Raw genomic sequence first — 16853 nt, 5'->3', positions numbered from 1 at the left:
CACTCATTGTTACGGCTAACCTAAGAATGCAACTTTTAAAAAAAAGGTTTTGCGATTTACACATGAAAGAAGTGAAACTATCATGGTATTCGAACAGATGAAAGACTCAACAGACAATCAAGGTATTTTTCAATGTATAATTTCAGTTACATCACACTGTAAATTTTTGCTATAAATTCTGTGCCTTAGAATTGTGTCCTACACTATCACCTGATGAAGGAGCGGTGCTGTGAAAGCTAGTGTGCTTCCAATTAAACCTGTTGGACTATAACCTGGTGTTGTGTGATTTTTAACTTTCTATTTCTGTTTATCCTTAACCAAATGTTTTGATCGAGTGAGGAGTAGTGAAGCGGTTTCCCTCTTCTTCAGCCCTTGATTGGCTGCAACAATTCTGTTCGACATGCAGCTTGGCATACTTCAGTTAGTTAGTAATATGTTGCTTCAAATCTAAGGTGCCAATTTCAAGGTTTTCTTGAGTACATCAGAAAGGACTTTTATTGCCTATTGAAGCCAACCACACGTAAAAATACAGTTTAAAAGGGGAAAGTGTTTTGTACAAAAAGGAATAACAAGATTATACAGTACAAAATTTCTTTTGAGTCCTTTTGACCCGAGAGCACAATTATTCAATTCATGACTTGCAGACTCAGCTGGAGCAAAATTTGTAGATCCCTTTGATTTCTCAAAAAAATCGCTATTTCTCCACTTTGCTTTTCATCAGACATCTGAGAAATGGAGATAACTAAAATCAGGGGAGAGAGAAGGAGAAATGAGAGAGACAAAGACTTCCAGTTCAATTCCTGTGAATCCATCATTCTCCACTGTGCTCTGTCCAAAGCAGCCAACTGCCTGTCATACAGATCATTTGTATGTTCGCACATCTGATATAATTTCTTTTTAAGATGAATAATTCGCAGAGGAGTCTTTCAATCTCAAAGATGGAACTTCCAGAAAGGTGTAAATCACACAGGAAATACAGATCTGAGTGACTGCTTTTAATCAGTTTGATGACGTTAATTTCACCTCCGATGCATTGTCGCTTTCAGGGGGTCCCCGATTTACCAATGTCTGACTTAACGAAAAATTGTAATTGCAAGCATGACCTTGTACAAGGGTGTAATTTTAAAGATTCAACACACAAACATTTTCTGCATTTATGAATGGCTCCTTGATATTGCCCTGCAGTGCGTTCGGACTTGTGAACAAATTCATTTGCAAGCAGACTGAAGAAGGGAACATTTTCGCAACTTGTGTCTGTCTGTGTTGACGGTTTCAGTTCTGGCTGAAGCTGTGGACAGGTAATCACTGCAGACATCTTAAATCACTGTTTTTCATTTTAGATCATGAGAGTTCCCAGAGATCAAAATTAATCAGTGTTCCTTTACTACCACTATCATAACAAAATACAATGTAAAAATTTGAATATTTTGGCAATACCTTTTAAAATAACACACAGTAAAATTGGTTGTCAACACAGTGAAAGACCATGAACAGTGAATGTATAACTAAATGGATTGTGTCTTATTTCATGGGAGACACTTCCTCATCACGTGGACTTCAGTACGTCTGGAGGAAAACAGCCAAGAAGCAGATGGAAATCTGTTGCCTTAGAAAGGCTTAAGCAAACAAAAGCAAATAACAATTACTTTTCAATTCACTATGAATTTGAGCAATTATGTGAATCCTGCCGATCTTCAGCTCTCAAATATTAGGGAAATTGACCTCATGCTAAGTTGACAAATGAGCAGGAAGCGCAAGTTCAGGATCTCTGCCATGGAAACCCATAGTTTTAGCAATTTTTCCTAGTATTTTCTTAAACATCAACTGTTTCACAGCGATTTTCATCACACTCTGAAGTGTCTTTTGTAATTCACTCTACTATATGTTTTAAGCACAAACAAAAATCTTGGATAACTACAACATAGAATGCAACAGAATAGAGTATACTAAGCTGTACTACATACAGTAAAATACATGTAAATGTGTGTATGTGAGAGTGTGTGTGTGAGTGAGTATGTGTGTGAGAGAGAGTGTGTGTGTGTGTGAGAGTGTGTGTGTGAGAGGGTGTGGGTGTGTGAAACTTATTTTCTTTAAAGGGCAGCACAATAGTTAGCACAGCTGCATCACAGCACCAGGGACCCAGGTTTGATTCCATTCTTAGGCGACTGTGTGGAGTTTGCATGCTCTCCCCATATCTGCATGGGTTACCTCTGGGTGCTTCGGTTTCTTCCCACAGTTCAAAGCCTGATCATGCTAAATTGCCCATAGGGATGTGCAGGGATGTGCAGGCTAAGTGGATTAGCCAAGGGAAAAGCAAGGTTACAGGGATGGATTGGGTCTGGGTCGGTATGGACTTGAGGGGCCGAATGGCCTGCTTCCACTGTAGAGATTTTAATAATCATATTCATTCATAAGCTCTTTTTCAACCATATTGATCCATAAGGAAATGTGACTTTCATGTTCTACATTCAGCTACTGAGAGTGCACTGAAATCCTTCCACATCCACATGTTATTTCTCTCATTTTTAATGTTTTGCTTCCAGTTGAGGCAAAATGCCAGTCTTCTTGCCACTTTGGTTAGTTTCGAATTCTGTTGTCTTTTTTGAGCCCTCTGCTATTACAGCTCTCAGAGTTATTTTGTGAATAAGATGTTTCTGAGCAGGCAAGTAGAATGCATGATGAATAGTGAATAAAGCAGATATTTTTAATTAACCAGTTCTGATATTTTATGATTCTAGATTAAAATAAAACTTGAACACAGACCTTCCAGTTGAACTTGAAAGGAGTTTATATAGCCGTGACTCATTTTGACAGTGTAGTTAGAGAAAAGTTATTTCTTCTGACAAAGAAGTCAATAACCATGAGACCACAACACCACGGGGCCCAAAGATGGTCATTTGGCCAATTCAGTCTGTTCCATCATTCATTGAGATAATTACTGATCTGATCATTCTCAACTCCATTTTCCTACTGTCTCACTATAGTCCTTGATTTCTGCCCTGATTGAAAATCTGTCTACCTCAGACTTGAATATACTGAATGACTCTGACTCAATTGTGCTATGTGGTAAAGGATTCCACAGATTCACAACTCTGAGAGAAGGAATTCCTCCTCATCTCCATTTTACATACATAACTCTTATTCTGCGGTTATACCCTCTTGTCCTGGACTCTCCTGCGAGGGGAAACAACCAATGACAGAGGTGATCAATTTAAAATCATTGTTCAAAGATCGCAAAGTAAAATTACAAGTATTAGTTACAGTTGTTGTGATCTGTAACTTTTCACATGAAAAAAACCCAGCTTCTATTGCTTTATCTGAATAATTGTAAAAGTGAGTTTGACAGATTCTTGAAGATGATGAACTTAGAGTTCTGGATAAAAATAAGAGGGGTATGGGACAAGGCATTTTCCCGAGTGGTGGTGGAGCTAAGAAACTGTTTAGATTCATATCTAAAGAGTTAGAGTGCCCCTAGGATTACCAACAGTTTTTTTCTTTTTAAAGCTAGTTTTTTTTTGTAGTCTTTCACAGGCACAACGTGGCAAAAGCCTCTCTCATCCTGAAAGCTTGTCTGGTTCATATCTCATAAGAAAATGGAACAGGAGTAAATGAAATTATTCTCAAACCTGCTCTGCCCTTCATTGTGGTCAAGACTGCTCTTCAGCTTCAACTCGATTCCTTCAAAGATCTATCTCAGTCTTGACATTATCGATCCAGAAACCCAAAGATTTTTCTCCTCATCTCAGTCCTAAATGATGTTACCCATTGTCATGTATGGCATCCTGACTTGGGAGTTTTCTCACTGTTCCTTCAGTGTCACTGGGTGAACCTCCAGGGACTTCCAAGTGGCAATGTGGATCTACCAACACCAAATGGACAGCAGCAGTTCAAAAAATGCAGCTCACTAGCATTTTCTCAAGGGAAACTAAGGGCAGCCAGGCATCTCTTTGGGTTTATATTATGGCAGTAAGGAAACAACTGTGGAACATTCCGTTTTGTTTAGTTATTTATTCTAGATATGTACTGGATGGAAAATTGGCTTGTGTATTCAATAAAGTTGAGGAGAAAGTGAGGTCTGCAGATGCTGGAGATCAGAGCTGAAAATGTGTTGCTGGAAAAGCGCAGCAGGTCAGGCAGCATCCAGGGAACAGGAGAATCGACGTTTCGGGCATAAGCCCTTCTTCAGGAATGGCTTATGCCCGAATCGTCGATTCTCCTGTTCCCTGGATGCTGCCTGACCTGCTGCGCTTTTCCAGCAACACATTTTCAGCTGTTCAATAAAGTTGTTTTATTAAAAACAAAACTGGCCCAATACCAATGTCCACTTCCATGAGTGAATAAACAAAAATCCTCTCTAGTTTTCCGACTTGTCTGGATTAAAGCCCATTTGCTTTTCGAATTACCTGCTGTACTTCTGTGCACACTTTCTATATTCTATATGAATATATGAATGCAGAGCAGGGATAGGCACTTCAGTCTCTCAAGCCACCCCCACTTTCAAAAAGATAGTGACTGATCTGACTGCAACATCAATTCTACATTCTCATGAGTCCTTTCATGCCCTTGCTTCACAAAAATCTATCTACCGTTGCCTTAAAAATGTTCAAGGATTCTGCTTCCACCACATTTTGAGGGAGACTTTCAAACATGATAACATGCAGTGAAAAAATATCAGGTGACCCCTGAGTTTTAAACAGTGACTCCTAGTTGAAGATTCTCTCATAAGGGGAAATACCCTCTCCACATTGACAGCATCATGACTCCTCAGGATACTGTATAATTAATATAATGTGCATGAGCTCAAAAGAAGCATTTTTTTTTAGTTTACATGTACGCCTAATCCCTTGGTTATTTTCTTGATCATTTGTTGTTTATATTTTGAAATATCCCCTTAAATGTCTCTCATTTCATTTTAATTGACCTATCCTTCAAACTAGCTTGCCACTTCACTTTAGTCAGCTCTGCTTTCATGCTATCATCTTACTTAATTCTTTTTTAACATGTCTCAGACCCACTCCTTTCCCACTCAAAATCATTGCAAAATTCAATCATATATTGATTACTGCTAACTTAAGAGAGCCTTCCCAATGAAATCATTGATTAATTCTATCCCATTGCATGATAAACCTTGCATTAACAGATCAAAATGTTTTTGATAAATCAAAATGTGATGTTAATATATGCAATTCTTGTGTTAACTGTCCAGCAGCTATATATCTAAAACATCCTATTACATTTCCAGAATTAATTCTCCTAATGCTTGTTTGGATAGACTTCTAATCCTTATGTAAAGATTGGCGAGATGGAGGGGTGAGAGTGTGTGATGCAGTGAGGCAAGAGTTCATATGAATAAGTAGGAAGACCACTTAATCACAGCAACACATCCAGAGCAGAGCATAATTTCTGAAATGCTGTACTAAGTTGGCAAGTCATATAGCAATGTCAAAACTATCTATTTAGGTAGGTCACAATGAAGATGCTCTCAAAATGCTAATTTTAGATCTGGCAAAGTTATGCTGAAAAAAAAGTGCCAAATTGACAACAATGCCTGTGCAAATCCAGTGTCAAATTTATAATAGAACAACACAGCACTACTTACAGCAGGGGAGCCAATCATCCCACTGATAAAAGCAATGTGACCTTCTTGCAGATGTTTCTTCTGCGCTTCTGTGGTACTGTAATTAGTAGAAAGAGTAGCCCACGCTTCCTGCTACAGACCGTCACAGATCGATGAACTGCCATGGTTTTGTTTTCAACTGATCTCTAAACTGCAGTGATAGTCAGCTACATGAATTAAAGACTGGCAAGGCAGCAGGGATCTTATTACTTTAAGGGGCCTTTTCGTGCACTGAAGCATCTGGTATACAATTTGTCAGAGAAATTAATTATTCAATTGAGTTTTGCCCTCTGAAAAATGATCTCCAGCTCAGGACATCCTTTGCAATAGACATTTTAATTATCTAACATGCACAAACCTATAAATACGCAGTTATAGTCTATGATGTTCAGAATGTACCACTGAATACTGCTTTAATGAGATGTGGTTTGCAGAAGTAATGGAGGATAAGATTGGGAGAAACAGGGCAAGGAGAGTAGGAATAACAGATGTAATGTGAAAGGTAACATGAGGAAGAGGGATTGTGTTCAAAGGGGAAATCTGACAGAGAAGCTGAGAAATTAGTTTGACGTAGCCTATACCCAATGACCCAAACAGAGTGTGAAGTTCTTGGGAAGAAACATTAAGGTTTGGCAAGGATCATTCAGAATCAGAACAGCACATATTGTTAAACCATAAATATTTCTATTCTCATTCTGGACTCCCTCTGCTGCCATACATGGTGAAATAGCCCACCACGAGGTCCCAATGGAAACAGATATAACTTATCTGGTTCCTGATAGTTGTAATTATGTGTAATTAATGAACATTGATTCAACCTATCACTATCATGCAATAGAATAATGCATTGTTAGTGAACAAAATGCTCATTGCAATTTTCAATGCACTACACTGAACACAAGGAATATACCCCTCATTGGACAGAGTTGACCCAAAGCATACCTGATATTTGATTTTAGGTCTCATTTGCATGAAGCTGGTGAATTAAACCAGGAAACAAATACAAACTTGGACGTTATGGAACTTTGGTCTGGCAGGTGCACAAGATCAATTATCGATAAAGCATTGAGAGAAGCCCCCCTCCCCTCCTCCCCCCATCTCCAGAGGAAATTCAGTCTTTGGGTATATCACTGTTCCTTTCTTTCTCTTCATTTGTTTGTCTCTCTAAATTGACTGTTTATCACAGACAGTTACTTCCAAAGGCACAGAAAGCAAAAATTCACGTAGCTCCTGCATGGATATTGCCTGCCAGTTGGCAAATTATTAAGCCAAAAGATTGCTTCTAACTTGGATACTTTGCCCTTGCTTGCAGGGAACATTGTTTAGATGTCTAACACATATATGGTAAGTAATTTCACAAAATCACACAGGTCAATTGGCCTGGGTCAAGATGAAGAGAAGTCACCTTAATTCTGCATTCTTATATAAATTAAGGTCATACACTCGGTGAACAGCATAATGAAAGGGTGATATGAAGAGCATTTAATTTTACTGATGGGCTGCAGGTTATCCAAGGTTTCAGTTTATTTCATTAGCACAATCATGCACAAGAAACAAAATTTGAATTACAGTCAGATCTATTTAGATTCTAACTACTAAAAGCTACACCCAGTCAAGGGAGTATGATGGCAGTTTTTGAAAGAATAGTGTCAAGAATCACTAACATAGCTCAAAGATTACCTATAGAGGCAGAATTAAACAGCTGTTGATTTTGAGTGTCTATTACAATTTAGACTCAAATATATGAAACCGCAAAGGTGTCATATTTAAAGCTGTCCTTCAAAGGTATTTCCAATTATTTTAAATGAATACTTCTGCTGCATCATTGACAAGAAAACTTAACATTGAAATAATAGCTGTTGGGAGGCAATGGTGTTGTTTGCATTTTTTAGTCCTATAATACCAATCATACTAGAAAGACAAGTAGAGTCTCTTGACTTAGAATTATTGTTAGGCAAAAGTGAGGACTGCAGATGCTAGAAACCAGAGTTTAGATCAGAGTGGTGCTGGAAAAGCACAGCAGGTCAGGCAGTATCCGAGGAGCAGGAAAATCGACGATTCGGGCAAAAGCCGTGCATTCCTGATGAAGGGCTTTTGCCCGAAACATCGATTTTCCTGCTCCTCAGATGCTGCCTGACCTGTTGTGCTTTTCCAGCACCACTCTGATCTAAACCCTCAGAATTATTGTTGCCTTATTGGGCTCTGGTTTCCAACCATGGTGGTAATTCACTACAATCAAATCTCCTTTCTACTCTTTTTAAATTAACGATAATAGATTAGACAGGCCCTGGTGGGCCACAGTAACAAAAAGTGAAAAGATCAGTGGATATTTACAATGGAAACCTGTCAAAATGAGATCAAATATCACTACCAGACATGATGCTGTACCCTAGAATTCTTTCTTTGCTGTGTCTAAGAATGTGTCAAATTATCAATGGCAGACGATAGTCAACTGTAGAGTCTTAAGCTGAATCATCTAATATAACAATATGTAATTGTGAAGGTGCCAGTGTTGGACTGGGCTGGACAAAGTCAGAAATCACATTATGCCAGGTTATAAGCCAACAGATTTATTTGAAATCACAAGGTTTCGGAAGGAATAGCGCTCGGAAAGCTTGTGATTTCAAATAAACCTGTTGGATTATAACATGGTGTCATGTGACTCCTGGCAATATATAGTTGTATTGAATGATAGTGAAAGGGTTCATCAGCATTTATTAATTAAACATAGCTATCAGGAACCAGATATGTCACATCGATCTACATTGGGACCTCATGATAGACAAAAAAGTGTTGCATTCTGAAATGCTTGGAACTAATGCAATTTCAACATTAACTCTTTGAGAAGCATGACCTTGTGCAAAAATTGATGGGGTTTGATATGTCCACATGAGAATTATAGCCATGTGCCCACATTCTACAATGAAGCATGCAGTACAAAATCCTGCTTATTATTAGTTTCTAGTACTTATTACACCCTCTAAATAATATGTCTTTTGGATCAAAGTTGCTCCAAGGTAACACAAAACCCAACCAGACATCGATTGGGTTGGTCTATATTATCTCATCAATTATTATTCCTCACAATTATTAAGTAATTCTGCAAACCAATGGCTTGGCAGGTTGGATAATCTTAGTTGCACAGCAGAAGGAAGCTTGCTAGTATTAGGTGTTGGTGCATAATGGTTTCAGATATTTTAACCCTAATATTATGCCTGTGCAAACTTATGGACCCCTAACCTTTGCTACAACTGAAAACAAATTCCCCAGACTTTTGAAAGTGAGATGTCTCACGATCAGGTGAGAGTTCAGATACATTAAGGAAAGTATATTTTGTGGAGTACAAATTATAGAAAAATTTCCCCTTTTTTTAATATTAATTTCATGTCCCATGAAGTACATGCAGGGTAAGACCTAATGATGGCAAATTTAATCATTTCTAACATTTGACACCACAGGCAGGAGCAAGAGGTGGACTGCTCAGTTCTAAATTCTCAAGCAATGGATAGCTTCAAAAGGTAAGAAACTAGTAGGCTAGCCCACATTTAGCCTGTTCTTTGTCATGAGTGAAAAGCGACCCTATTTGGTCTAATGCTTACAATGATGATTAATGTTGAATGAATTGGTTAATTAGTGCCCCCACTGATCTTGAACTCAAAGTTTTACACTTGAGTCTGTTACTGCAGATATCCCAATAGAATTGGCTTAGTTTTCATTACATGCAGTCAGCCGGTTTCAGCGTGTTGACCCAGTGACAATGTAACTTGTCCAATTTCAAAGCTGTGCCCATTCCATGCATTGGAACTTGTCTATTTAACACACTGCTGTGTTAGTTAATGAAACATGCCAGAAATAACTGTGCTTACTAACGCTATGTTTGACATGTTATTGTGATCAACACTTAATAATTTACCAAAAAGTCATTTTGGCTTAATGGTGCTTCTGAATTGCATCCCAGATAGTTGAGTCAACTGCAATGAATATATTACAGATACAATATAAAGCTTTTCACCGATTAAAAATTTTAAAAGCAGCCACAGGAACAACAGTGTACTGAATGTAAAACTGTATCCTATTCAAATAGAATACAAAGGATAATAACATAAAGCTGTTTACAAATGAGCAAATTACCAATGTATGAAAATAAAGAAAACTATATAACACTTTTGGCTACCCCAGGATATCTCATTTTTCATGGAATAGTCAATATTGTCAAATAGGAATCATACAGCCACTTTTGTACAGTAAAATCCATGGTATTGAATGAAGGCAATGCTACCAGAGAAGGTCCTTATACTTTTTTTCAAATAAGCCTACGGATCTTTTATATCAACCTGGCGTGGGGGGAGGACTTTGATTTAATATTTTTTCAGTCAGCACTTTCCAAAGTATAACATTCTCTCACTTCCTCACTGGAATATCAACCCAAATTTTGTATTCAAATCTCCGAAGTTGGGCTTGAACCCACAATCCTCAGGCAAAAGAGCTGCACTGACATAACAATGGCTGACAGAGGTTAGATTATACATTTATAAACAGCATAAGTATTGATTATAAAGATGGAATCAAAGATCACTGAAATGCAAAGAATTAAAGGAAATGTTAGATTAGATTAGATTAGATTACTTACAGTGTGGAAACAGGCCCTTCTGCCCAACAAGTCCACACCGACCCGCCGAAGCGCAACCCACCCATACCCCTACATTTACCCCTTACCTAATACTACGGGCAACTAAGCATGGCCAATTCACCTGACCTGCACATCTTTTGGATTGTGGGAGGAAACCAGAGCACCCGGAGGAAACGGGTCTCTGGCGCTGTGAGGCAGCAGTGCTAACCACTGTGCCACCGTGCCGCCCACTGGATTATGTTGGATTATGCCATTGGAATGGATTATGTAAAGGAGAATTTCAGATTTTCCAAATTTTGAGAATGTTAACAAGGAAGGCTTTTGACAATAACAATAAAAAAGGCAACATAAACTTTGCATTATTTAAGAGCTACAACAAAGTAACAAAACCATCCTGTTCAATGGGTGTCTCTATCCAATGCGTTTCTTTACTTTCCACATGGGTAGACAGTTCTAGTCACATTTAGGAATATACTATTACAGGTCTTCATTCAGGTCTTCCATTGGTCTGTGACTGATCTGTCTTTAAACCTGTTTTGTTTCCAGATACCTCTATACCTTTCCATAACAAATAATTATTTATCTTGGCGTTTTTGGTATGTTCAATTAATTTAGTGTCAGTGGCAATGGTGGCTCAGTGGTTAGCACTGCTGCCTCAGTACTAGGGACCCAGGTTCAATTTCACCCTTGGGTGACTGTCTGTGTGGAGTTTGCACGTTGGACTGTGGGAGGAAACTGGAACACCTGGACGAAACATACAGACAGGGGGAGAAAGACTTGCTATTACATAGATTAGCTATGCTAAATTGGCTATAGTGTCCAGGGGTGTGCAGGCTCGGTGAACTATCCATCAGAAGTGCAGGGTTACAAGATTAGGGTAGTGGGATGGTTCTAGGTGGAATGCTTTTTGGAGGGTCAGTGTGGACTTGATAGGCCAAATGGCCTGTTTCCACACTGTAGGGGATTCTATGATTATCCTGAGCAACAAATGTAGCTGTGCCCACATTACCCCAGTTTTGCCTATTATACATAACGGGAACTGTAGAATAATGACAGTGATTTTAATTACTCGTGTACAGGTCGTTCTCCTATAACGTGCATTTCATCATTGCGATTTGGCTGTAATGTGATTGGTGAATTGTGGAATGACTTTTAAAACATGAACTCCCATTAACTATTATATGATTCGATCCCCGGCACTAGCTGGAGAAAAGATTAGGATTTTAAGATTCTCCCCATCCTGGACAAAGCTTCATATCATCCTCCCACCATTGGTGAGCTTTCTAAAAACATCAGTTATATTTTTACCTCCGAACACAATCTCTCTCATTCAACCCACAGACTTGGGTACAACAGCAGTTTTTAAAAACTTATTGTTTAAGGCACACATTCAGAAAGCTGACTGAAGTTACTGAGGGGGATAACGAGGAATGTGTTCTTCAAATTTGAAAGAGCTTCAACATTAAGAAAGCTATTGACATCATTGTGGAGGCCTGGAGTAATGTCATTAAGGACTGCTTGCATGCAGTTTGGCGGAAGCATCTCCCAGATTTTCTTCATGATTTTAAAGGCAATGAACCAACAGAGGAGCTTCCAGCAATCAAAGAACATTGTGTCACTCTTGCAAAGCAAGTTGGATTTGAAGAAGTGGAGACTGAGGATGTCAATGAGCTGCTTGAGTCCCATTGTGAAGACCTCTCTACAGCTGATCGACATCAACTGGTTGCTGCAGGGGAAACTGAAGCTGGAGATAAAGATGATGAAGTCCGGGATGGAACACCACGAGAGCTTTGCATTTCTCTTTTTGTCTTCTACCCGGGGGGATGTTGAGAAGTAGTTGCAGCTCTTAGAAGACAATAACTACAAGATAGAACACAGCAGAATAGCAGTTTGTGGCATAAAGTCTTATCTGGCACCGTATGAATAGCTTCTTCATGAAAGAAGAAAGATGACAAAGCAGCAAAAACTAGATGCCTTTTTTAAGCCAATCTCCAAGAAACAGCCTGAGGACAATGAACCACAGCCCTTCATTGCAGGACTAAATAGTTTTTATCATCGTAACCCTGCACCCAGAGCTGCACCTGAAAGTACTGATGATGCTGATGATGACCCTCAGCCCCTGTCTCAATACAGTACTGTAACCCAGCAAACACAAGTTCCCTTCCAGTTTTTCAGGGTAAAGTGTTAAATTATTTCATTGAAATACATAATTTTAACATTTATTTAGACTGTACTGTCATTTGTGTTAGGCAAACTACTATTTTTGTTGTGATTTTTACTGATATTTTAGTGGTCCACTCCTAACCCTGCTTTTCCCATAGGCCCCGTTATTTGTATTGTGTGATTTTCTATACCGTGAGATTGCATACAAATGCAACTATCACATTAAAGAAGAACAGAATGTACATAAAACAGTTGTATTTGATACAATTTGTCTGGCTTCTTGTGATACAGAGAAGATCTGTATAGAACAGTAATGTAGTCATTTCTGTGCAAGCAAATTAACAATGACCAAGTTACTTTGCAGCGTATTGATGCCATTGATTCTGATGCATTATATTACAATACCTTTTAATTAATGACAATAAACATTGACTTTTTTCATATGAATGCAATAGGACACACTTTAAAAGCTTCGATTCTGACTTTTGGACCCTTGGGATTTGGAATAATGAAATACAACAAGACTTAGGCATTCAAAATTTAGCTACAATTTATAGATTTAAAGCAGGAATGGAAGAGAATATGACGTGCTTGGAAAGAGAAATTGACAAGTGATTTATCGACTTTATTTCTAATTTCTTCCTCTGCCAAAGTATGACATTTTATCTATTTTTCTAATCAACTTGTGCAGCGATGTTATAACACACCTTTAGACCAGGTGGAACCTGAACCCCCAGGGCTCTCTGCTCCAGGGTTAGGGATTCTACTATTGCACCACAAGAGGGCCCCAAGCATTCCTTTAGAACAATGTGGAAGCAGAGGCCATTGAGCCTGTTTACGAGTTCAATCACAACGCTTATTGCTCATTGAGTTCCTTATTTCCATTTTAAACTTGAGGGAGTAGTCTTAAATGGCTGAATGAAATTTGTTCAAGCCAGTTTTTTCAGAGTGCATGAGCAAGTGTCTGTCTGATCCACACAGCAACTAAACAAAGTAAAACAAATCAGAACAAAAATAGAACAATGTCCAGGACTAGCTCAAGAGTTAACACTAAGGTAGAAACTCTAATGTGTAACAATATTGCTAAATTATGAACATCACCTCAAAATCTTTATGTTCCAAAGTTATACTCTTCATAAACTTACCGCTGCAGTATTGCCTTGACCCCTTTATAGCTGAAACTATCATCGATTTTTTTCCTGCTTTATGCACATGCAAATTTATGATTTAATTATTAGTATGGCCTGGTGCTTATGTTGAAAATTGCAATCACCAACTTCTAAGCGTAAGCAAGGAAACTGTAAGACCTGCTTTGTCTACAGTGGCAATGGAAAATCACTGCCTGGTTTAGCAAGAGTCTATTGTGGTTAACAAGATCTAGTTTATTGTATGTTAGCAAATATTTACTGATTACATCAGAACTAGAGTGGGCCATTCAGACCATTAAGCCCATGATCATGGCTGATAAAATCATAATAACGAGGAGCAGGAGTAAGTGATTCAGTCCCTTGTGTCTGCTCCACCACTCAACATGATCAGAGCTGATCTCACCTGGGCCCCAACAACACTTTCCTGCCCACTCCCAAAGCACTTCAACCTGTAACTAATTAAACATATGTCTATTGTCTCCTTAAAATTTACTCAATGTCTCACATCCACCGCACCCTAGGGTAGTGCATTCCACAGATTCATGACCATTTAAGAGAAATAATTTCTCATCTCTATTTGAAATCTGCTATGCCTTATCCAAAAACAATGACCTCATTATCAAGCACTTTAGTACCTTTTATTCATCCCCATTCCCATAAATCTTTGATAATTAGAAATCAATCAATCTCTGCATTAAGGACACTCAAAGACTAAACTTCCATAGCTATCTGTTGTAGAGAATTTCAAACGTTCACATTGCTGACTAGTGGTGTTCCTATGTATGCTGTCATTGTCCTTCTTGATGGTCATGATCATGGGTTTTGAAGGTGCTGTCTGAGCAGACTTGGTAAATTTCTGCAGTGCATTTTGTAAATGGTACACATTGCTGCCACTGTGATTTACTGCTTGAGGGAGTGGATGCTTGTGAATGTGGTGTCAATCAACTGGACTGCTTTGGCCTGGATGGTGTCAAGCTCCTTGAGTATAGTTCAAACAGCACTCATCAAGGCAAGTGGAGAATAGTCCATCACGTTCCTCACTTGTGCCTTGTAGGTGGTAAAAAAGCTCTGGAGTAAGGAAATTATTTACTTATTATCTGCAGGATTCCTAGACTATATTTCTTCCTATTTGACAGCATTTCTTCCTATTTGACAGCAAATTCAATTTCTGGTCAATGGTACCAATAATGCCAGAGATGGTCATTGCTTAAAACTTGTATGGCATGAATGCTACTTGCCACTTGTCAGCCCAAGCTTGAATATTGTCAAGATTTTGCTGCTTCAGTGTATGAGGAGTTGCAAATGGTGCTTAATATTGTGCAATGATCAGAAAACAACATTACTTCTGATCTTAAGATGGAAGAAAGGTCATTGATGAAGTTCCTTAAGGTGGTTTGACCTCGGACACCATCCTGAGTAACTCCTGCAATGATGTTTTGGAACTGAGGTGACTGACCACCAAAAGCCACAATCATCTTCCTTTGTGCAAGATATAACTTCAAACAGCAGAGATTTTTCACCCTAATTTCCATTGATCTAATCTTTCTAGAGCTCCTTGATGCCACATTCAGTCAAATGCAACACTGACATCAAAGGCAGTCACTCTCACCTCTGGAATTCAGTTCTTTTGTCCATGTTTGAACATAAGCTGTGATGAGGCCAAATGTTGATGGAGCTGAAATTGAACATTCAGTGAGTAGATTATTGCTGAGTCGGTGCAGCTTGAAAGGACTGTTGATGATACCTTATTGATGATCAAGAATGGACTAATTGGGACAATAATTGTTTAGGTTGGATTTTTCCTGAATTTTCACATCAACAGGCAGGTACAATGTGGTATGGCAACTACTCTTCACAAGAATACAAGAAACTAAAGAGAATCATAAACATAGACCAGTGCATCAGGCAAACTAGACCTTTATCTCTACTTCCCACTGCTTCGGGAAAGCAACCTACAAAACAAAGACCCCTCCTACCCTGGCTATACTCTCTTCCACCCTCTTCCGTCAGGCAAAAGATATTGAACTTTGAACACACGTATGATTAGATTCAAGAACAGCTTCTTCCCCACAGTTATCAGACTTTTGAATGGACCTCTCAAATGTTGACTCAGATCTCTCTCTCTCTGCACCTTCTTTGCAGCTGTAACACATTACTTTTTTTCTTTATTCATTTATGGGATGAGGATGTCACTGGCTAGGCAGCATTTATTGCCCATCCCTAAATGCTTAGAGGGCAGCTAACAGTCACCACACTGCTGTGGGTCTGGAGTCACATGTAATCCAGACCAGGTAAGTATGGCAAATTCCTTCCTTAATGGACTTTAATGAAGCAGATGCATTTATCCAACAATCAACAATGGATTCATGGATTCACAGACTCTTAATTCCAGTTTTCTTTTATTGTTTTAATATTCTACCATCTGCCATGGCGAGATCCGAAACCAAGTCCCCAGAACATGACTTGGGTCTCTGGATCATGTCACCAGAATATTACCTGGGTCTCCAGCAATAATACTACAAGGCCATCACCTCTCTGAAAGTAATTTGTTCTGCACTCTGCTCTTCAATCCTGATGCACTTTATATGGTATGATCTGTTATTGTTTAGTGAAACTGCATCAGTGGACGCAAGATTCCACCAAGCAAGAGACACAGTTTGATGTAGGGGACAAAGTTTGGTGTAAGAATCATGGAAAAGGCCCTGCATGGGTGAGAGGCATGGTCAACCTGAGATCAGGACCAGTGATGTATAAAATTTGTGCAGGTAGGACAGTCCTGAACAAACATGTGGACTCTATGAGAACAACAAATTTGTAAATGGTGCGAGAGCAAACTGCTACCTGCCTTTGAAACAGTTGGAAAGGCTGTTGGAACCCAGGGGTTCACCTTCTCCATCAAGCATTCTTGTGTCCTCAGAAATCAGAGATGGACATGATGAATATAAGGACTTTGATGCCTTTGCCTCAGGAAGAAGAGAGTGAAGTTCTACCGAGGCACTCCTGGGGCAAGAGGCGACCTCCTCTGACTTACACGCAGTCCATATCAGACGCAGAGTCAGAAAGACCTGACCAGGTGCTAAAATTCCCCTGGATGCTCTCCAAGAAAAAGGATTGGTCTATGTCTTTGGACTCAGTGGTGGAGGAATGTAATGATTGTAATTAGGTCAGGTAGCTGGACTTATCCAGTATGAGTTCCCTGATTGGGACTGTTAATCTGGTCCAATCATTGGAGACCTGGCTGACAGATAAAAAGACCAGTATCGGAGATTCTGGCATTCTGATAGCTGACTCTGAA

This window comes from Chiloscyllium plagiosum, chromosome 14 (genome assembly GCF_004010195.1).
Source record: "Chiloscyllium plagiosum isolate BGI_BamShark_2017 chromosome 14, ASM401019v2, whole genome shotgun sequence".
Classification (NCBI taxonomy): Eukaryota; Metazoa; Chordata; class Chondrichthyes; order Orectolobiformes; family Hemiscylliidae; genus Chiloscyllium; species Chiloscyllium plagiosum.
Note: the sequence above shows the minus strand (reverse complement) of the source record.